The sequence below is a fragment of the Euprymna scolopes genome, chromosome 34 (assembly GCF_053919585.1).
Source record: "Euprymna scolopes isolate OS-2025 chromosome 34, ASM5391958v1, whole genome shotgun sequence".
Lineage (NCBI taxonomy): Eukaryota > Metazoa > Mollusca > Cephalopoda > Sepiida > Sepiolidae > Euprymna > Euprymna scolopes.
Genome location: NC_136515.1, coordinates 69,981,795 through 70,004,880, shown reverse-complemented (window position 1 = coordinate 70,004,880; position 23,086 = coordinate 69,981,795).

Here is a 23,086-nt window from a genome sequence, read left to right as displayed (position 1 = left end):
TAAAAGAAAACAGTGCTCGTTGTAATGTAGATATATAATAAGCTCGATAGGCATATATATCCTAGAGCTATTTTAATATTGAGTAAGATGATTGATAATGTATAATTAAAATTAAAAATTAAAAATCGGTGACAAAAGGAAGAACAAAAAAAATCAAAATCATGATTTTGTTAGTTCTTCCTTATGAAACCGATTTATATTTTTTAGTTTTAATTATAAATTATCAATCATTTAACTTAATATATATATATATATATATATATATATATATATATACATATATATATTTATGTATGTATATTTAAAAAATTATACATATGTCGCTCACCATTAAGGGGGTACCAGATTGGTCAATGGGAAAATTATTCCCAACAAGCATTTAGGTAAAACTGCACGTTCGTATAAATACTTGAATTCATTCAAGAAAGTATCGCTAAAAAAACAAATAAAAACATATATATATATATATATATATATATATATATATATATGATGAAAATAATGGAAAAAGTAATCTATATTTCTCTCTCTCTCTCTCTCTCTCTCTCTATATATATATATATATATATATATATATATATATATATACATAAAAAATGCGAGCATGAAAAGTAATATGGTTAAGATTAAACATATTAGTTTTCATGCTCGCATTATTTTTATGTAGGCACCGCCAAAAATGGCCGAAAAATCAAGTTGTTGTTGTTTTTTTAAAACGAAATTACATTTATTAAAACCCATTATTTCTGATTAACTTTTTTTTTTCCAGAAGGATAAAACCCTGAATTTTACTATATAGAAAGCAGAATAATGTAAAACTTAGTACCAGATGGGTGACCATTTGTATTAGTTTGGTTTTTAATGAGTATGTGTGTGGGGGCCAGGCTCTCCAAAATTGGGAGGGGGGGGCAATCTAAAGCAGAATAAAAAAAATATTTCAGCGCGTTTGGTCCACCGTAGTCGAAAGGCGGCAAACGTTTCCAAACATGATCGAAAAAATAATGATATTTTTAACACAAAGGGCACAATATTTATCGAATTTTTTTTTGTATCGATTCTTCAAAGCATGCCGGCTCGCTAAAAAGAAATTGTTAATTTATTTATCAAAGATTTTAAAATGGCTGTTTTCGTATAAATATTTAAAAAGAAATTTTTTTGTTTTGCTTTACTTAAATTATTTTACTTAGCATATTAACCGAATTTCATACTTTAAAACTCAAAAGCGGGATATCGAAGTTTTGATATTCAGATATCAAAATAAGGTATGCAAACAAGTTTTTATTTTTATTTTTTTTATCTATAATCCCGTCCCTTACAACATAATATGTTTTGTTCAGTTTCAGATGATTATTTTAAGCATATTTGGAACCCCCTCAAAACAAGTAAGCAATATATATATATATATATATATATATATATATATATATATATATATATATTGTTTATGAAAAAATAAGTACACTGTTATAAAGTTCATTCTTCTCTTAATAATCGCTGAAAATTTCGTATTGATTGGATAATTACCTAATTTTTGGTTGATTTTTAAAAAGACGGTCCGTCAAAAATACTTACCTTCCCTCCCCCACAGTTTTGGCGGTGCCTATTTGTATGTAATCCATGAATTTTCCAGGCTTTGCTTTTGAGCACAGCGACGGTGAATTATCAGCGACAGTACAGCTGAGCGACATATTGGGACAGCGGTGAATTATTCCCAGCCGATTTAAGGTAGCGCAACAGATTTGGTATCTATGGTAACCAACAGCGAATCAGAAAAAAACGTCGCTACGTTTCTTAAAAATTCTAAGAATTTTGGAACACATTAATTTTATTATGGCGTTTGTTTTACTGAAGTAAATGTAGCTGATGATGTGACCTATGAACTGTAAAAATTGTTTGAAATTTAGTCACAAAATGAGTGAGTGGTGAAGCTTTAAAGCAGTTCTAAGTGAGTAAAACTAACACATACCTACTACCGTGTTTGAATTATATATATATATATATATATATATATATATATATATCTTCTTCCAATTACGGGATTTCATTGGATTTTACCTGTGCAAATGGAAATTCTTTTAACTTTTTTGAAGTTTTACATTTGGATTTTACCGTCACTGGATTATTTATCTTCCACCAGACTATCCATTCATGTGTAATCACTTTTTTCTTCACCATATTCCCTCTGCTTCAATTTTTTTTTGTTTGTTTTCAAGTAAGATCTTTGACTTACTTGTTGTTTCATCAAATACTTTTGCATGCAAAATCCGATCCCGCATTTTGCTAATTCCTACCCTCTGATGAGAAGGAAAGTATTTCTTCAAAACTCCGCGAATTAAGGACTATCCACTTATCTAGTGTTCCCTTTTCACATTAAATATGTTTTTAACTCATTTCAAAGTGTTTTTTAACATGCTTACTCGTATACATATATATATATGTATATATGTGTGTATATATATGTATATATATATATATATATATAGATATATTATGCTGGTGCAAAAATAATGTCGTTTTTATATATAGTTGAACGTAAAAAACGACATTCTATTTGCACCAGCCTAATATATATATATATATATATATATATATATATATATATATATATATATATAGAGAGAGAGAGAGAGAGAGAGAGAGAGAGAGAAAGCGAGAGAGAAAGATACTAGCAGAAGTACCCGTCGTTGACTGGGTTCAAAAACAGCCTATAGAAAATGGACTGTGATTGATGAAAGTATGATAGGTTATGAAAAGGAGAGGATCGTAAAGAGATAGATTTTGATACTCAAAAATTTTACCCTAAGCAAATTATGATGAAAGTAAAGATAATTTTTGCGAAAATATATTTTTTATATCAACTTTGTTTCCATTCGTAGCCAAGAGTGACCAACAAAATGATGTTTCCTTACAAAGAGAAAATTTTATATATATAATAATATAAATATACAAGAAATAAATGTTACCATAGTCAATAAAAGTTACTTTTATGGTAGAAAAGTTCATTGGTTTGTATTTTTAAGTAGTTTGTAAAAAAAAAAAAATTTAATTCACGAACCGGTTTTAAAAAAATCAAAATGGCAGCGACTTTGAAATGGAGAGTCCCGTTTTCAATTTGAAGGAGGGGCCCCTGAGCATTCTGTGTTAACAATTTAAGAGAGTTCCGTCAACGTAAGGAATATTTATAAACATATTTGAATGTTTTCCGTTATTTTGTGCGTGAAGAATATTCGATTATGGCATGTGTAGTTTATATAAAAAATCGTTTAAGTAGTTATCGACTCAAATTTCGTTTTAATTTCAGTTCGCTGAAATTATTTCAAGTAAAGAGCATTAAGAACTATTTCAAAACAAAACATGAACTGAACTTTTATTGACTATGGTAACATTTATTTCTTGTATATTTATTTTTTCGGGTAGTCGTTTGTTGGCTTTTCTGCTAAATACTCTTACTAAACAATATCGACGAAATATCGAAAAACAAAGAAACAAAAAGTTTTGAAAAATAATGAAGCTTTACTTACCTTAGTAAAATAATCCGAAACAGCAAAATGGGATATTAAAAAAGTAATCACGTAATTACTTTAGTTTTTTAAAGCAAAGAATCGATATAATATAAATAAGAAGAAAATGGCGCCCTTTCAAGCAGAACAGCTTCATTTCAGTTTTATAGTATTGAACGGTGTAGTATGGCGCCATCGGATTCAGATTCGTACTATTGTAATGTAAAGAACACGCAGAAAGGGTTGTAATCAACTGAATTCCTTCTAGTACATTGACATAAAAAGCTTAAACAGATATATAAATAATATATATATATATATATATTAGTCCTCGCGCGAAAGCGCAGGACACAAAATGTTTTAAATAATGATAATAATAGAATAACAATAACAAAGTCTTTCGCTAGCGAGGACTACTATTGAGCGTAACCAGTTATACACTCCTTTTGAAATTTTCATCTCTATTTTCTTCGTTATCTACTGAATATTTTTGATGAAACCTATATGAAATATGTTCCTTATTAAATTGTAAAGATTTTCTATTCTGAAAGAAGTTTAAAAAAAAATAATCTAAAAAAGTTTTTTTTAAGTTTTTGTTAACAAAATTCAGATTTTCTTATTATTCAGACATGTATGACAAAAGGAGAGTTGCAAAAAAGAGTTGTAGAGTGAGGAGAATTACAAACTGAAACAGAGAAAATATTCAGACCTGCAATAATACAAAGAGGGGGTTGCAAAAATGAGTTGTGGTGTGAGGAGAAATACAATCTGAAATAGAGAGTAGGAGAGTTTTATAGATACATACAAAATCACATTCATCTTTTTTAAAATCCAAATTAATAAATTAAATAAAATATAATCTTAAAAAGATAGGATACAAGTTAGAAAAGCATTTCATCCAAGGCATGAAAATTGTTAACAAAATGTTTTTACTATAGGCCTTAAAAATAAAGGTACAAGATTCAATTTGAAATTTATTTATCTTCAAAGTGCGCTTTTATACATTTTACAAAGTAAGGTATTAAATGTGCATACCTTACTTTGTAAAATTTATAAAAGTACACTTTGAAGATAAATAAATTTCAAATTGAATCTTGTACCTTTATTTTTAAAGCCTATAGTAAAAACATTTTGTTTAACAATTTTCATGCCTTGGATGAAATGCTTTTCTAACTTGTATATATATGAGCAAGATAATCTGAAACTTTAGTGTGGCACACCATAGAAAGTGCTATCTCAAAATTAACTGTGACAATGCAACCGACCGTCCCATTCATATAATACTATTAAGGTTTGTATTTTAAATGCTTGTTCAAGAAATCCGAAAATCTTGAACGGTTTCTGCCATTCTCTTCATAAAACCTTCATCCGCTATCAGTCTAAGAAAGCAACGACAAAAATCAACAAATAAAACAAAATGTAATTCATAAAACATGTGTTTTTTTTTCGGTTTTGCATTGCACGTGACCACATAGCCGCGTGGTATGTGCGCTTTTGGACGTGTACCACACGTGACTCTTTTTTGCTTGACATACAGTAACATTTTTATAAACAACTATTTCTTTGTTGGAAAGTGATGATGATGATGATGATGATGATGATGATGATGATGATGAGGATGATGACCCTCATGGGAGAGAGATATGAGATGATGCTTGCCGCTTGGTCGAATCGGGAATTTTTTTTATGGGTTGTCGTTGTCTCTGGCGATTGATTCGTGTAAACGTCTTTGTTGATCTTCTTTTTAATTTTTTTTTATTACATTTTCACCCCAAACAGGGCACATTGCCACTTTAGTGTAGGGGGTAACATCTACTGGGGTATTATGTGGGGAGTTGGGCAGCAAAATGTCTGTTCACGTTACACTTGAACTTCTGCACGCCAGTACAGTTGGGGAAGCAGGGACCTGGAATAGAATTCCAAAGTCTAGAGGTTCTGCGGAAGAAACTACTGGAGTAGAAAGATCTCTTACATCTAGGGATCTCTACTGTGTGGGGACGAGATTTAGCTGCTTGTCTGGTTTGTCGAGGGTGTTTACGTCGTGGGGGCACAAGTGCTTGCAGTTCGTCAGATAATTATCCATTAAAATACTTGTCGAACAGGCAGAGGGATGCAACATTTCGTCGATGGGACAAAGGCCGAAGTTTAGATGCCAGTTCAGGGCCTATCAGATTGGCGATTCCCTTTTGAACCTTGTATAGGAGCGAGAGACTAGTAGCAGACGCACCAGCCCAAATATGACAGTAATACTCCATACATGGGCGAATGGTTGCCTTATAGAGGTACAGGATACTTTCGGGTGTAAGTAATTCTCTAGCACGGTAGAGAGAGCCCACCTTCTTTGCAGCGGCCCTGGTAATGTTTTCAATGTAATTGTTCCAACTCATGTTTCCTGTGAACGTTAGGCCAAGGAGTTTGAAAGATGTACTCTCAGATAAAGCATCGTTGGCCATGGCCATTAGTTGTAGAGAAGGTTTCTTGTAATTATTGAATGAAACTAGTTTTGTCTTGGCGGCATTGAACGTAACAATCCATTTTTGTCCCCATTCCTCTACAGATTGGAGGTCATCCTCTAGGGTTTTTGCTATTTCTTTAGATATGTGTTCATTTGTTTTCCTGTCGTGCCTGTTATAGAGTGTAGTGTCATCAGCATATATACCCATCTCAGAGGCAATATTGTCGGGGAGGTCATTTATGAATATCAGGAACAATAGAGGCCCAAGCATAGACCCTTGGGGCATTCCCGCATTTATATCATATTGTTTTGATCTACGACCGTCGAGTAAAATCTGGATTTTTCTCTTATCTAAGAAGGATTTAATTATGTTTAGTATTCTACCAGTGATACCGTATGATCTAATTTTCCTGAGGAGACCCTCATGCCATACCCTGTCAAAAGCCTTAGATATATCCAGAGCTACCGCTCTGCCCTCGCCGACTTTATCCAGTGAGTGGTATATACGTTCAGAGATTACATTTAGGTTGTCTGCTGTGGAACGGGCTTGTCTAAATACATATTGTTGGTCAGGCAGAAGTTTAGCATCTGTAAGGTGTTGTACTAGAGCATGGTTAATTAAGGTCTCAAATATTTTGGCGAAAAGTGAGAGGAGGCTAATGGGGCGATAATTTAATGGGTCCGTTCTTTCGCCAGAATTCTTGAATACTGGTACCACAGAAGCAGTTTTCCAACAGCCCGGAAAGCAAGATTCATTAAGGCATTTGTTGTAGAATTTTGAGAGAACTGGAGCTACTTCAGCTGAGCACTTTTTTAATAGCACAGCTGAGATGAGATCGGGTCCACATGCTTTTGAAGTGTCAAGGTTTTTTATGATAGCATGCATCTGAGCAGTGGTGATTTTCAGATCGTCTAGCGTGATGTCTGTCCGCATAGGAAAATCAGGTAGGGGGTGGTTGAGATGGTCCAATGTGGAGTTTGAGGCAAACCAACTGGCAAGCATGTTAGCCTTCTCGGTTGCTGAGCAAACAACCTCGCGATTGTTGTTAGTAGGGAAATTGTTGATTGCTCATTATTTACTACACTGTTGCAGATTTTCCAGAAGTCACGAGTTCCTAATTTCTGTGCTTCGATGCGTTTTTTAGTGGTTTCAGTAAATTCTCTTTTAGTTGTCTCTATTTCTTTCTTAACGTTACTACTAGCTTCTATATACTTCTGTCTGTTGGAACTGGACTTATGTCGGTTAAATCTTCGGTATGCATACTGCCTTTGAGCAATTGCAGTTGCGCAAGTCGAAGTAAACCATTGAGGAGAGTGGGGCTTGCTATTAAATTTCCGCATGGGGACATGTACTTCAATTGCAGTTTTGAACCATTCAGTGGTCTCATTTGACACTGTTTAGCAGGAAGAAAAAAAATAGTTTCCCATGGGGCATCTCTGATAAGATCTCTGATGGCTTCCCAGTCAGACTTTTTATAATATTTAATTGTTTTGAGCACTGGTGCTTCAGTTTTAGCTCTAGTGTTTAGGGCGATTTCAACCATTATCACTGCATGATCAGCGTCCCCAAGTGGGCTGTCGGCATTCTCCTGACAAAAGGAGGTTAGACCTGTAAATCTACCTCTGTCCGCTCGTTCATTCGTCCGTTCGTCTGCCAGCATTTTCTCAATAATTATGTCTTGAAATTTTTGGAAATTTAGCACAAACATTAAACATGATATGAGTAAAAAAAGTAACAGAACGGATTTTCCAGGAAAACTCTGGTTGTCCCCCTAAGTGTGTCTATCTCTCTTAAAATGGCTAAAATTGACCTTTTGTGCTCATTAAAAAAAAAGTGATGCCTTGGATTTTTAAGGTAATTTAAGTCACTCTTCTACCTTCTGGATAATATCTTCTGCTTTAAGCTATAAGTTTAACCCTTTCTGACCTGAATTATAATGAAGAGTATTAAAAGATATTTATTGTTAATTTTAATTTAAAGGATACTATGATTTTAAGACCTTTTCACTATAACGATCTTTCATAATGAAGTTCAATAGTTAAACTATCACTAAGAATATTATTTTAATAAATTGGAATTCATTATTGAGATGAGCAATTTCTATTTATTCATGTATTTATTACCGAATATCATCCCCATCTTTTAAGTCGTTGTTTCACGACGTTTCGGGACCCGTGGCGCAGTGGATAGAAACGTTGAATCTCTACAGTTCCAAGTGGGCATTGTCTGAAGATAGCGGTTTCAATCCTACTCAAAGCCGGCCAGGGTCTTAGTTGGACAAAAGTTCGTGAGACGAAAACAACTATGGAAGGCAGTAATTGCCGAGGATGCAGTTACGAGATTTGGAGTTCCTTTCCCGTCGCGATAACCATCTGGAGAAGGCCAGAGGAATAGTTGGCCGAAACGTCGTGAAACAAGAACTTAAAAGATCAGGATAATAGTCCGCAATAAATAAATGAATACGACTGAGAATTTTCGCATTTCATAAACTTACCTTGATTATTATCCATAGTGCTTGAAAAAGTGTATTTATCCTCCACTCTCTGGGACAGATGGCGGCTTATTGAATGTAAGCAATGGACAGTTGCAATCTGGAAGTACCTGGAATCTACCCAGATTCTGATCTGATACGTACGTAACTTGTTTAAATCTATTCCCACTTTTATGCAATTATATTCATTTATTTGCCATTAAACGAATTAATTCAACCAAGTCATAAAGTGCTAACTTATTTTTAAGTACTTTGTTACTTAAACATAAACGTAGTGTAAAGCCTATCGAGTTAAAACGAAAAAAAAAACCCCAAAAAACGTGGTGGTCTCATTAGACTTAAAGTCGAGCATCAACTATCGATTAAAAATCGAAACTTGAACAAAATATCGGTAGAAAAACATTCGAGAAATTCACCATTCATGCGAAAATGTAATTTTCTACAACTTTTATTTAATTTTCGATTTTTTTGGCGATTAGTTAAACACAAAAAACGCATTCATATTAGTAGGAGAGTAACTTACCTTGCCTTTGGTAACATTAATTCTTTGTATATTCATTTTTTTAAAACCCTTTTTGGTTTTATTTGATGTTCTAATAAATGCCCCGTGCCTGTTGTTTAAGGATAGCATTATCTGATTTTTAATAAAAGAACGCTATAATTGATTATATTAGACTGGACATGTTTTTAGGAGAGATGGATAAGCACTACACATTACATTGCATAAACATCTGATTTTAATAAATAAATAAATGCTACAGTGGTTGGTATGGGATAGCAGATCAGGGTTGAATCTTCAATCTGTAACGAGGCCGTTGCTTTTTATCTGTTTCATTACATTTCAAACCTGTCGGACCCACACGCTGTCTGGTACCATCGCGAAGGAACAAGTAAATTAAAAAAAATAAATAGGAAAGAAACAAAACTACGACTAAGCATTTTTTAATTGCAAACGAAATGCATTTAATCGTGTCTTCTCCAAAACAACGCACTTTATTTTATTTCCAAAATCCTTTTGCACACACATGTGCTTTTTTAAAACTCTCTGTCTCGCCCTCATGTTTACACGTCTGTATTCTCCGGCGACCACGTGGAGTATTTTTTCTATTTTTCTTGTGAAACAAATTCGCGCACACTTGCTAATTTACATACGTGCTTTCACGATTGCCGCTGATAATATTTTCGCTAGCCAGCTATTCTTTGGCTGCTGCTGCCGCTGTTTTTCTCACATGCACCCATACGCGCTCTGTTACAAAGCGAGTCATACGAAGCCTAAAACCTGTATTTTATGCCACTTTAATATTAATCAACCTTATTAAGATTAAGATTAAGTAGTACAATACAGAGATATGTTGTTCTCTCTTATATCTACAGGGTGGCCAAAAAGTCAGGTAACATTTTAAAGAAAAACGATATTAGCAATATACGTATATTTAAGTACCATACATTGAAATATAAAATGAAACAAACATGAAATATGTTTATTTTATTAATTGTCGTCCATTTCTCTCTATCAATCGCTGGTAGCGATTAACCACTGATTGTGTAACACGTGTAATCATGTCAGCTGATATCCGCGCAATCTCCTCTTCAATAAATAACTTTAAAGACGCTATTGTATCAGGCTTCTTGCCATAAACGCTATCCTTTACATAGCCCCAAAGCCAGAAATCAGGAGGGGTAGTTTATATATTACACTCAAATATTTAAATAAATAATATTAAACGAATAGAGATTATAATGGATCATATTGTTTTTTCTACCTTTAACATGTTACCTGACTTTTTGACCACCCTGTATGTGTAGTACCTGACAGAGAAGATTTAAGGTTGGAAAAAGGATAAATTATGAAAACATTTCTTTATTTACGGTTATGAATGTTTTAGATAAGGAGTGATTATTCGTATTATTTAGAGTCTTCGCACTACTCTTCTCTTATTAAGTACTAACCTGGGAGGCCGGCGTTGCCCGGGTGTTTGGAAGTCTGTGTTGAGAAAAAAAAAGTGGTAGTATGCAGGCTCGAACCCGTAACGAGAAGGCCGAAAAGAAAGTGAAAGAAAATATGAAAGCTTACCGCTACTCCATGAGGCGACCGGAAGTTTGAACCGTCCAATTTAAATTAGTCAAGATAACTTGCAGAAATGACATTGCTTTTTAAATCTCACACGAAAGCAAATTAGACACACGGTCGTTTTTAATGTGTGTGTGTGGGGGGGGGGGTCTAGCTCCCCCCAAAAAGGCGGCATTCTGGCAGTATCAAAATAAATAGTAATTGTCTCAGTATGAAGGGTTTCCTCACCACTGACCGAGGACCAATTACAGAACAGATACTATATACGAAAACCAGGTGGTTGAGTTCCAATAGTTTCGCTTTATTTATACGAAAAAGACAAACAAATACTGGAGACGACGACACGGCGGGGAAAAGACCTTCGTGGACATACAATAGATTATTTTCACATTGTTTCGGCCGGTGTAGCTTAAGTGATTCAATATAAACTATATAAACTAGAAATTACAACAACTTATTCGACAAGACATACAAAATTTTAATTTTCCTTATTCCATAGAGTTTCCAATAATGACTCGTATCTTAAGAGTTAGCAAAATGATATTAACATGAAGGCTATAAATTTTGCTGGTTATTATGCAAGAAGTTATAATTGGATGAATGTTGATGTTAATGCAAAAATAAATGGCTTAAAAGGATATTCCAAATTAAGTCCAGAGTGCCCCTTTTTGGGGAGGTGGATTTTCCCCACATTAAAAACGGGCTTTGTATCTAACTCTGCCCTCTTGGAGATGGCAAATAGATAGAAACAATCATGACAATAACAATATTAACAACAGTAATTATAACAACAACAGCAACACAAAAAAATAATATTGACATCATATCAAAGAGTTGTGAAGGGTCGAGGAGGATAGAAAGACCGCGGAGCAAAAATCCGCTGGATGACTGGGACCTTAGAGAGGCTTATTCTCACCCATATCCCAGTGAAGACCAACAGTTGCTACTAATGAGCAATCAATGGTAGACGACTATTGCGGTAACACAAAGTAAGTTGTAAAGGTTGTCAAAAAAGTGGGGAGTACTGGAAATCTGGGGAGACTTGTAGTCACTCAGACTCCGGGGAACACCACAGGCTGTTTTCAAAGAGAATTATTAGTCTGTGTGAAAACTACTAGTGAGTAAAAATAATAACAATAGTGATAATAACAAGAACAACAACAGCAATAATAATAATAATAATAATAATAATAATAATAATAATAATAGGAAACTCACGACCATGCATAATGCACTACTCTCAAAGGACGACATTGACAGACTCTACGTGAAAAGGAAAGACGGCGGGAGATGACTGATCTGTATAGAAGACTGTGTGAAGGACATGAAAAAAGAGCTAGAAAAATACATAATGCAAAACACTGAAAGGATAATTATGACAGCGAAAGACACTGAAAAAAAACCCAACAAAACAGAAAACAGCGAGACAAACGACAAAACGAGAAAAGAGAAATGGGAAGAGAAACAATTCCACGGAAGATGCATAAGAATGACAAAAGATGAAAATAACGAAAACACGTGGACATGGATGCGAAAAGAACATATAAACCGAGAAACTGAATCTCTAATAACTGCAGCACAAGATAACTCGATAAGAATCAACCATATCAAAGCCAGGACCGATAAAACACAAGAAAACAGCAAACGCAGACTCTGTGGACAAAGAGACGAAACGTTAAACCATATAATAAGTGAATGCAGCAAACTGGCCCAAGTGGAGAGAGCGGTGTACTGGGAATTGTGCAAACGACTGCATTTTGAGCGTACAGACAAATGGTACAAGCATAAATGCGCAACAACACTCAAAAACAAGAACCACAAAATCCTATGGGACATGGACATACAGACGGACAAACCCATCCAAGCAAGAAGACCAGATGTCGTAATAATTAACAAGCAAGACAAATCCTGTCAAAGCGTAGACTTTGCTGTCCCAGCTGACCACAGGGTGAGTATGGAAGAAAAGGAGAAACAAAGCAAATACACAGAGCTAGCCAGAGAGTTAAAAGGGATTTGTATGATGAAGAAAATCAAAATAGTACCGACAATAGTAGGAGCACTAGGAACAATTCCGAAAAACTTCGAAAAAAGAATGTCAGAAATTGGAATCAGAGGAATAACTGCAAAAGTACAACGATTAACGATAATGAAACGACTGAAATATTAAGGAAACCCCTTGACTGCGGAGAATAATACAAGAAGACAATACAACGAATAAGCGTCACAGGGAATGAAGAACACCGAAGCTGCATATCTGCAAGTTCTACACCCCCCCATCATGCATCCCCCCATTGTTTCATCAGCGCTCCCCCCAATAAAAAAGTGATACCAAAGAGCCGAGAAGGGTGAAGAAGGACTGAAAGACCGAGGAGAGAGCGCGAGCCAGACCTCGACTGGACAAGCGCAAAGAGAACTGGGACCTTGGGAAGGCTGAGTGCCACTCAAATTCCAGTATAAACCAATGGCCACTGCCAGCGAGAAATCAATGGTAAGAGGCTGTTGCGATGATGCAAATTCATTTGCAAATGCTATCGAAGGAGGTGGAGAAAGCTGGACGTCTGGGGAGACTTGTTGTCACTCAGCTTCCAGAGAACATCACAGGTTTCCAATCAGATCGTTTGTTGACCTGTGTGAAAGCTCCATGTGAGCCAATAATAATAATAATAATAATAATAATAATAATAATGATAATAATAATAATGATAATAATAATAATAATAATAACAATAATAACAACAATAAAATAACAACAACAATAATAGCAACAATAAAATAACAACAACAATAATAATAATAAGAAGAGCAACAACAATAACAACAACAATAATAATATAACCACAACAAGTAGAAGTAATAATAATAATAATAATAATAATAATAATAATAACAACAACAACAACAACAATAACAACAATAAAATAACAACAACAATAACAACAATAAAATAACAACAACAATAAGAAGAAGAAGAGCAACAACAATAATAACAACAACAATAATAATATAACCACAACAAGTAGAAAGAATAATAATAATAATAATAATAATAATAATAATAATAATAATAATAATAATAATAATAAACAGGTGGTATTTGTTTATAAACAAGATTCGTAGTTTTACTTTGGTTGAGAATTATTTGTTGACTGAAATACTGGCACGAGCCGGACGATCACGGCCTGTGCAATGGGCGCTTAGATGCATTTCATGCAATACCTACATGCAGAGGGTATGCTAGCTAGTAAATGTTAAGTCTTAATGTTAAGTCCCCAACCATGGATATCCACGACAAATAACATCCTACCTGAGAATTCTTCCTTCAAACTCTTCGGCCTAACATTCTTGGGCAATATGAACTGGAACAAATACATTGAGGACATTGCAAAGACTGCTGCAAATAAGGTGGGTTCCCTCTATCGATCTAGAAGACTACTCACACCTGAGAGTATTCTGTACCTCTACAAGGCCATCATTCGCACATGCGTGGATTATTGTTGCAAAATCTCGGTTGGTGTATCTACCACTAGCCTCTCCCTCTTGGATAGGCCCCAGAAAAGAGTTTTCAATCGAATAGGTCCCAATTTGTCAACTAAGCTCCAACCCCTGTCCTATCGTCGCAATATTGAATCTCTGTGTCTGTTTTACAAATATTTTAATGAAATGTGCTCTGATGAACTCATTGCACTTGTGCCCCCTCGACGTACATATCCCCGCCAAACCCGCTTAGCAACAAAATCCCACCTCTTCACAGTTGAGGTCCCTAAATGCGAGAAGCTTTCTACTCTAATAGTTTCTTCCCTAGAACAGCTGGACTTCGGAATTCCCTTTCTGCTACCTGCTTCCCTGACTGTACTGATATGCAGAAGTTTAAATGTAACGTAAACCAACATCTTGTAAATCTTTCTTAGGCCTAGTCCAAATAGTAGCCCCTTACGTCCAAGTGGCGATATGCTTTGTTAGGGGTGAACGTAATCTAGTAATAAAAAAAAGTGCGATTTAACGGATTATTAACAGGCAGGACAATTACAAAGAATACCGTTTTTTATCAAAAGAAGAAAAGCGACGTCACGCACCGCAGCTGACATGCAATATCTACATATGTAGGGGGTACTCTGGCTAGTATATGTTAAATTTCGGTGAACAGAGCGATTTAGTATTTAACGATTAATGCCCTGGAAAAGTCACTTCTGATTAATGTTTAGTTTTAAAATATGCAAACCAAGAAATGATTTACGGCGATTTTAAATGGTACCTCTTCTTTTATCGTAAATTGGACACATTAATAAGAAAAAAATAAAAGTAAAATCGCGATCTGTAGTCAAATGCTCTGCCACTGAGCTATATCTTCTAATAACAACAAATCTGCTTCTTTTTTTTTTTTTAAAGAAAAAATGTTTGCTGAAATTTTATTTTTCCCTTGGTCGGTGTAACGTAAAATATTCCCCTGTAAAAATTATTTTTCTTGTTATTTATCTATAAGAGAGAAAAGACTACTTTTAAGATCGAATTTTTTTCGATTTTTTTAGAGTTATCGGATGAATTTCTATATAAAATATATTTAAGAACACTGCCAACAATATAAATTATATTTGTGTAAAATTTTCAAAAGATAGGCTCAGCCGTTTCGGAATCTATGAGGAAGGAACACACACACAACTTTTATATAATAGTGTAGATATAGATAACCCGACAAAAAAACTTTAGGGTTTAAGGTCAAGTGAACGTGTAACTTATTGAGCATCAATCTTACTACTGATGAGTCGATTACCAAAGTATCCCTGCATGTTGTTGCACAGCGATAAAAGAAAGGTTGTCGGATATTCGTGGCTGAACTGTTTCATGTCAGCCATATATTGAACGAATCTAAAAACATACTCATTACCATTTGAACGTAATATTTAGGATCATGTCTACAAGTGACGATGTAGTGAGTTAAGAAGCGTGATATCTGTTTATATCACATTTATTTATATTTACTTATTTTGCATTATAATATAATCAGGTAAACAGGGAAAAGGGAGGAAATTCCAAAGGCGAGTAGAAAAAAAATATTAAAATAAAAATTATTTTCGGCATCTAAGGACCTTACTAGTTAAACGAGCTGGATTTTGCTGCATGACGATCAGTTGGGAGTATTATGGAAACATTTTTTAGGAGTTTGTCAGAGCATGTTACATTTAAGTGCGTGTAAAATAGGTAGTGGAAAGCAATATTTTGGTGATGTGACAGAAGTTAATTTGAGTGATAGTTCCAGACGTTTAAACATTTTTTTTGGGGGGGGGAGGAGCTGTATAAGAGAGAGAGAGAGAGAGACAGACAGACAGACAGACAGACAGACTAGTAATAGATGAACCAGAAGTTAGTTTGAGCGATAGTTCCAGACCTTTAAAAAAATTGGGGGGGGGATCTGTATAAGAGAGAGAGACAGAGACTGAGACAGACAGACAGACAGAAAGACAGACAGAGAGACTAGTGATAGATGTATCATAAGGTAGTTTGAGTGATAGTTCCAGATCTTTAAAAATATTTTTTTGGGGGGGTCTGTATAAGAGAGAGAGAGAGAGAGAAAGAAAGAAAGAAAGAGAGAGAGAGAGAAAGAGAGAGAAAGAGAGAGAGAGAGACAGAAAGACATCGAGACAGACACAGAGACAGACAGACAGAGATAGAGAGACTAGTGATAGATGAACCAGCCCAGATGTAGAAACAATAATCAATGCATTGAGAAATCCTGAATTTGTAGAAATATAAAATACCTCCAGGAGTGACTAATTTTCTAGCATGGTAGATGGCGCCCACTTACACCGCAGCAAAACTGAGCACCGAATACACGAACATAATTAATATACGGAAAAATTAAAAAAAAATATATATTAATTTCGTTCATTTCTGCTTTTCCATTATTTATATTATACCTGTGTAGAAGAGTAGTTACAGAAATGATTGTGGGTTTTATTAATACTAGCGGGGGTGCCTGGCGTTGGCCGAGTGTTTAGGTGGTTTAGTAAAGACCTCCGGGCGAGGGGGGTAAAAACAACAGTAGTGGGAGTGCTCGGGTGTTTAGGTGGTGTAGTTGCCTGGGTTTTTGAAGGTGTGTGTTGAGCTAAAAACAAATATTGTAATAGACAGGCGGAAAAGAAAGTGGGGGGTGTAAGGCGTTGGTTGAGACCCTCCCCCCAAAAAAAAGGGAAAATTGCGAGCGCAAACACGTACCGCGAAGGAGGAAAAAAGGTGAAAAAACGTGACGCCTTTGCTGTTGCGCCCATCTCTAAACCGGAAGCGGCATAGGTTTTATTTAAGGGTAGACAACTGAAAAAAGGGGATGACTTTCTAAAATATCGGCGAAAAAAGCGGCCCCTCCCTGTAGAAAAGTGCCCAGTTGAGGGTGAAGAATTAATATTTTTAGCAAATTTTTCGATATTTGTCGTCCGAAGGGTCGAGCCTCAAAACGATACTGATCTTGTGAAAATCCGTCGGCTCTGTCGAAAGTTTTAGGCAGACATACAAACATACATACAGACACTAACAGACAGGTAAAAATTTATCTATATATATAAAAGCGAAAATGTGTGTATGTATGTATGTGCTTTTTCTGTATGTCTACAAAAGCTTTTTTTGTCGTGATTCTCGGTTGGTTCGCTCCTTCTTAAAACTTTTTATATGCTGTCTAAATAATAATATCTGCGACTAAGGAACTCGGGTCCCAGCTATTTTTAATTTACTCGGCTTTTACAAGCTATATTCGAGATATTTTAGCGTAGCGGGGAAGACAGAAACTGGCTTCCAGCGCAAAACTAGGTCAAACATCACGCGACTTAACGTTCTCGCACCTGTTAATTTCGCTTTATAAACGTCAACTTAACACACTTAAAAATTCATTTATTCCCGTGGTCGAGATGGTTAGGTCGCAGGTATTATTTTTCCATTTCCTTTTCACCTCCCCGTCAAAGGTTCGGGGTTCAAGCCTACTTTTCTACTAAAACTTTTTTTTTCTTTTACACCTCCAAACATCCGGCCAACGTTTTTTTTTAACAGGGTTATTTTGATCTACCTCCTCTCTCCCAACACATACACACATCTTAACACACGGGCCCCGCTAGTATAATAGAAATGGTAGTTTGTAGTGTTTAAGTCAGCCTGTATCTCGAGTCTTTAATGTTACGAACATCTCAACTAACATCAAATAGGAGAAACAGGTAATGAACCCAAAGGTTTTACTAGTAATCGTATCTGATTATGTAAAAAATAGAAACCGTTTCGAATAACTAACGTTGCACGTTTCAAAAAAAAAAAAAGAAGCAATATTTCAGCTGAGTCATAAAGGTGTTAACGCGTGAGGAATGAAGTATCATCTTAGATTTCAACGGATTTTTTGGTGATGGGAAGTGAATTCCTTTTCCTTATGTCCTCATCCTAAACTACTGCTCTTCCATCGCAAATTCTCTGGTTGAAAGTGTAAGGATATAACATTTTTCATTGAAATAACACACACACACACACACACACACACACACACGCACACACACACACATATATATATATATATACACACACGCACGCAACCGCAGATGCACACACACACATATACATACACACACACACACACACACACACACACACATATATATATATATATATATATATATATATATATATATATATATATATATTAGCAGGCCATCCGGCGTTGCCCGGTCGTAAGATACGCTTAAATATGATAATTTAATTCGTGCAGATTAATTATTAGAATTTATTTACGGTGATTTTAAATGGTACATCTTCTTTTATTGCCAATTGAACTCATTAAGAAGAAAAATATTCAAATAAAATAATGAGGTACACTCGCGCTGGAACAGGAGATCATTCAATCTGTACTCGAACGTTCTACCATTGAGCTATATCTCCAGTACAATATGTCTGTGTTTTTTTATGGAGAAATGATTTGCTGAGATTTTATCTTTTCCCTTGGCCTGTGTAACGTAAAATATTCCCCTGTAAAGTTTGTTCATGTTTATCTATAAGAGAGGAAGATCGGATTTTTTAGATTTTCGAAAATGATTTGCTGAGATTTTATTTCCAGTATTACCAACTGAGATAATAAAAAACAAAACGAAAAAAAACCCCGCTAGATTAGAGGTCTGAATTTTTCAAAAACCTCTAATTCGAAACAAAAACTCTCCAAAAACAAAAACAAAAAATAGATTTTTATTTCCTACCCAACATAAAAATATTATGATTATATAAAATATTCCATGTTTTCTCACAATCTATTTTTGGAATTTTATTGAAGCTGTTCGCCCTCCAGATTTTCAAATTTCATCAGCTAATTTATACCGTTCTTCAGAGAGAATATATTTTATTTTGCAAGCAGCAAGTCATACAATCAAACAGTGTTTAATAGAGTAAAAAGCTTTTTCACTATATATTTCTGGAATTGTATTGAAGCGGTTAGCACCCCAGAAGGCTTTATATTTTATCAGCTAGTTTTATCTGTTATCTGTTTTGCAAGAAACAAATCATAAAATCAACCATTGTTTATAACATAAATTGAATTGAAATATATTACAAATTAAACATCAAAATAATGGCGAACCTAAATATTTAATATGGCCGAATGAATTCTCCTCCAATACCAGAAAATTTATTTGCAAAATAAAAATTAAAAACGAAATTCCCAAAAGGCAGGCACCACATTTATACATAAATTTATTGATAGATTTTAGAACAATTCTGAAGGGGAGATTAGAAAAGGTAGATAAAATGGCACAAACGTATAAATGGGAAAAATGTCACGCGATGAAAATCATTGCGAATATATATGAAGGGAAAACATTAAGTTTGTCAATTTTAAAAATAAATTATATCTATATCTAAAAGCAGATAAGGACCCTTAGTTATTCCCCTTCAAAAATGAGATACTGCTTATTTAGGCGATTAAGCGCGAACATTCTGAAATATATCTTAGAATTTAAAATGTGGGAACTTTTTTTCATACCAATCAAAATGAAAAATGAACCCTCATTTATAGGACATTTTAACTTTCTGGGAAAGATAATTAGTTTTAATGTCTGTATAATCCTATATCTGACATGCAATGTCAAAAACCACACTAAATCACCTTAAAAAATAAAAAAATACCGAATCTATCTCCCATAGCAAAAAGAAGAAAATTGCTTAACAATCGTGAATCCTAAACTGGTAAATGGCCTTGGAAAGAAGGGCGTTATTTTACATTAAATTGGGCAGCACTTTTTCTGGTCACCATCATTCACAATCGAGTATATTTTTATCTGTTCCGGATATTTTAAAAATGAAAAAAAATTACGATTTAAATATTTACTAATTTTTCGACTTATGTGTATTATTTTTTTTATTTTTCCAAATATAATAAGCGTTAAAATATAGTATCTGCTCTGATACTACACTTTATCTTTTCTGTACTTTGTTCAATGAAGGAGAAATCCTTTAAAAGTTTCCCCAATCCCAAATGCCAATTTTGGGGAGTAACAGGGTTTTTTTACTACATTTAAAACTGACCTTATATCTAACTTGGCCATTGTAGGAAGGCAAGTATTTTTTTTAAAGGGGGGATACTTTGTTTCTATTTTAAATGTTTGCTAAAAAGTAAACATAGTAAACTTCGCTGAGATGTTAACATATGCTGCGCCTTAAAAAATTAGCTCACGCTGAAGATGTAACTATAATAATAAACGTTGAAAAGGTTAGTAAAAATAAGTAAAAACATATAAACGCCATAAACTTCGCTGAGGTGTTAACATATGCTGCTTTTTATTTATATGTAGAATAGTTAACAGTCGAGAATCTAGAAACAATGACAAAATCAACAGGTACTTTATCCCAAACGCAGTAAAATTTAAATATCTTTTATAAGTGCTGACATTGTGTTTACGTTCTTTTTATTTCATATCTTTTAACTGGCTTTTCAACAACTGGTAACTTGTCGTTTAACCATTACGGACTTCATTCTTGAAAAATTGTATTAAACAATCTATGACTGCTACTAACTCTAAATTTGGGAGTGCAAAAATAAAATTATATTAAACAATATAATATAAATGCGGGGTTGCCCCAGGGTTCAATCCTTGGATCTCTATTGTTCCTGATATTCAGAAATGACCTCCCCGAGAAAATTGCCTCTGAGATGGGTATATATGCTGATGACACTACACTCTATGGCAGGCACGACAGAAAGACGAATGAACACATTTCTAAAGAAATGGCAAAAACACTAGAGGAAGACCTCCAATCTGTGGTGGAATGGGGACAAAAGTGGTTGGTCGCGTTCAATACCGCCAAGACTAATCTAGTTTCATTCAATAATTACAAGAACCCCTCCCTACCACCTATAGCAATGGCCAAGGACTCTTTATCTGAGAGTACATCTTAATAAAACATGTATATATATAAAGAGCAAACAGTTAATAAAATATGTTAGAAAACACTTTGAGAAAGAGTTTTAAAAAATATGTAGTCTGAAAAGGAAACACTTGATAAGTGGATAGTCCTTAATCCGCGGAGTTTCGAAGAAATACTTTCCTTCTCATCAGAGGGTAGGAATTAGCAAAATGCGGGATCGGATTTTGCATACAAAAGTATTTGATGAAACTATAAGAAAGTCAAAGATCTTACTTGATAACAAAAAGTAACGCAGGGGGAATATGGTGAAGAAAAGGGTGATTACACGTAAATGAATAGTCTGGTGAAAGGTAAATAATCCAATGACGGTAAAATCCAAAAATATAACTCCAAGAAAGTTAATTGAGTTTCCATTTGGACAAGTAAAATCCAATATATATGTATATATATATATATATATATATATACATTTTATATATATATATATACATTTTATATATATATATATACATTTTATATATATATATACATATATATATGTATGTATATATATATATATATATATATATATATATATATATATATAAAATGTGTGTGACCCTTTTTGTGATTGTCTAGTGTTTACAGTTTTGTGCTCGTCCCTAGTTTTTATTTATTTTTCGTCGAATCGATGTGTCTATAACAGAGTTTTTCTATGATCGTCTAGTGTTCTTGTGTTTGTACGTGTCGATATATTAACAATACAGTTTAACAACAAAGAAACGGATCACAGTTCTCCGAGTGTTTAGCATCACGCAAATCGGAGAACCATACTGGTCCATCTTTGGTTTTGTTTTGACAAATAGCTACAAAGAAGATTCCTCCCAATTACTCGACCAGAAATCGCGAATGTACTTCAGCAACATGTTTTCCCAGAATGTTTTCCTGCTTTGAAAGTTGCCCGCTTGTCCCTAAGTTCCATATTATATCAACATTGATGCGTGTATAACAATTTAGTGTTCCTTTGACCCATCTAGTGCTCTCGCGTTTGTACGCGTCGATATATTAACAGATACAGTTTAACAACGGGTATAGAACATTTACAACAATAAGGGGGTGGATGAAAGTTCTCCAGGTGTTTAACGTCGGTGAAACATACCTGGGCCATCTTTGGTCTTGTTTTGACGGAAAGCTACAAAGAGGTTTCATCCTAATAAATCGACCAGAAATCTCGGATTTATTTTCAGCAACTTATATTCCCAACATATTTCCCTAATTGGTACCGTTACTTTTGGAATGACCCTCATATATAGACATATGTGATATATATATATGATATATATATATGATATATATATATATCATATATATATATATATATATATATATATATATATATATACCTAATTGGAAAGTGTTACATCGTTCTACATTATATCGACATTGACTCGACAGCTTCCCAGGCGTCAGGAGTCCTTCAGGATCGGTCTCCAGCTCGTCTGTCCCTCGACTGCTTCTCTCAACCTCTAAACTCCCAACTTTAAAATCTACTTGTATCAAAAAACTATCTTCCTTTCGTGACATCATTAATACAATAGTAGTAAAATCTTCACCTGAATTTTACATAATCGATAATGTTTATCAAGAAGTTCATTAATTTGGTCAGCTAAAATTCCGCTGTTTAATAACACGTGCATTTGTCTACATATTAATACGATAACGCGCGTGTTGTTTTGTGTGTCACGCTTACATCTTTGTTTTTTTTTTCCAAGTGACTGTCCTTTACTTGCTACGACCTTCCATTTCTTGTAATAAATAATTTTACCAAGAATTCTTCATAAATAAGGGAAACTGTATGTCGATGGGGTACAAGTACAACGAGTTCACCAAAACACACTTGTTATGTAACCGAAGAAATAAGCAAAGCGATGCGACACTGTGACGATAGACAAAGGTTTATAGCCTGGCCGATAGATTTGTGAGTTAGCTGGTCCATCTAAGATGGGGATAACAATACTCCACGTATATGGAAATTGTGCCTTTGTAATTTAGTCTTCATATTCCACGAGCGATGTTTTCGACAAAGAGGGAAGAATTGCTGTTTTCTGGGTCAGAATCTATTCGTCTATCACTTATTATTGGCAAAATTTTTCATTTTAAAGTAGAAGTTTTAGCCATCGAATAAATTATGCCTTGTCTGGGGTGATTTCCATAA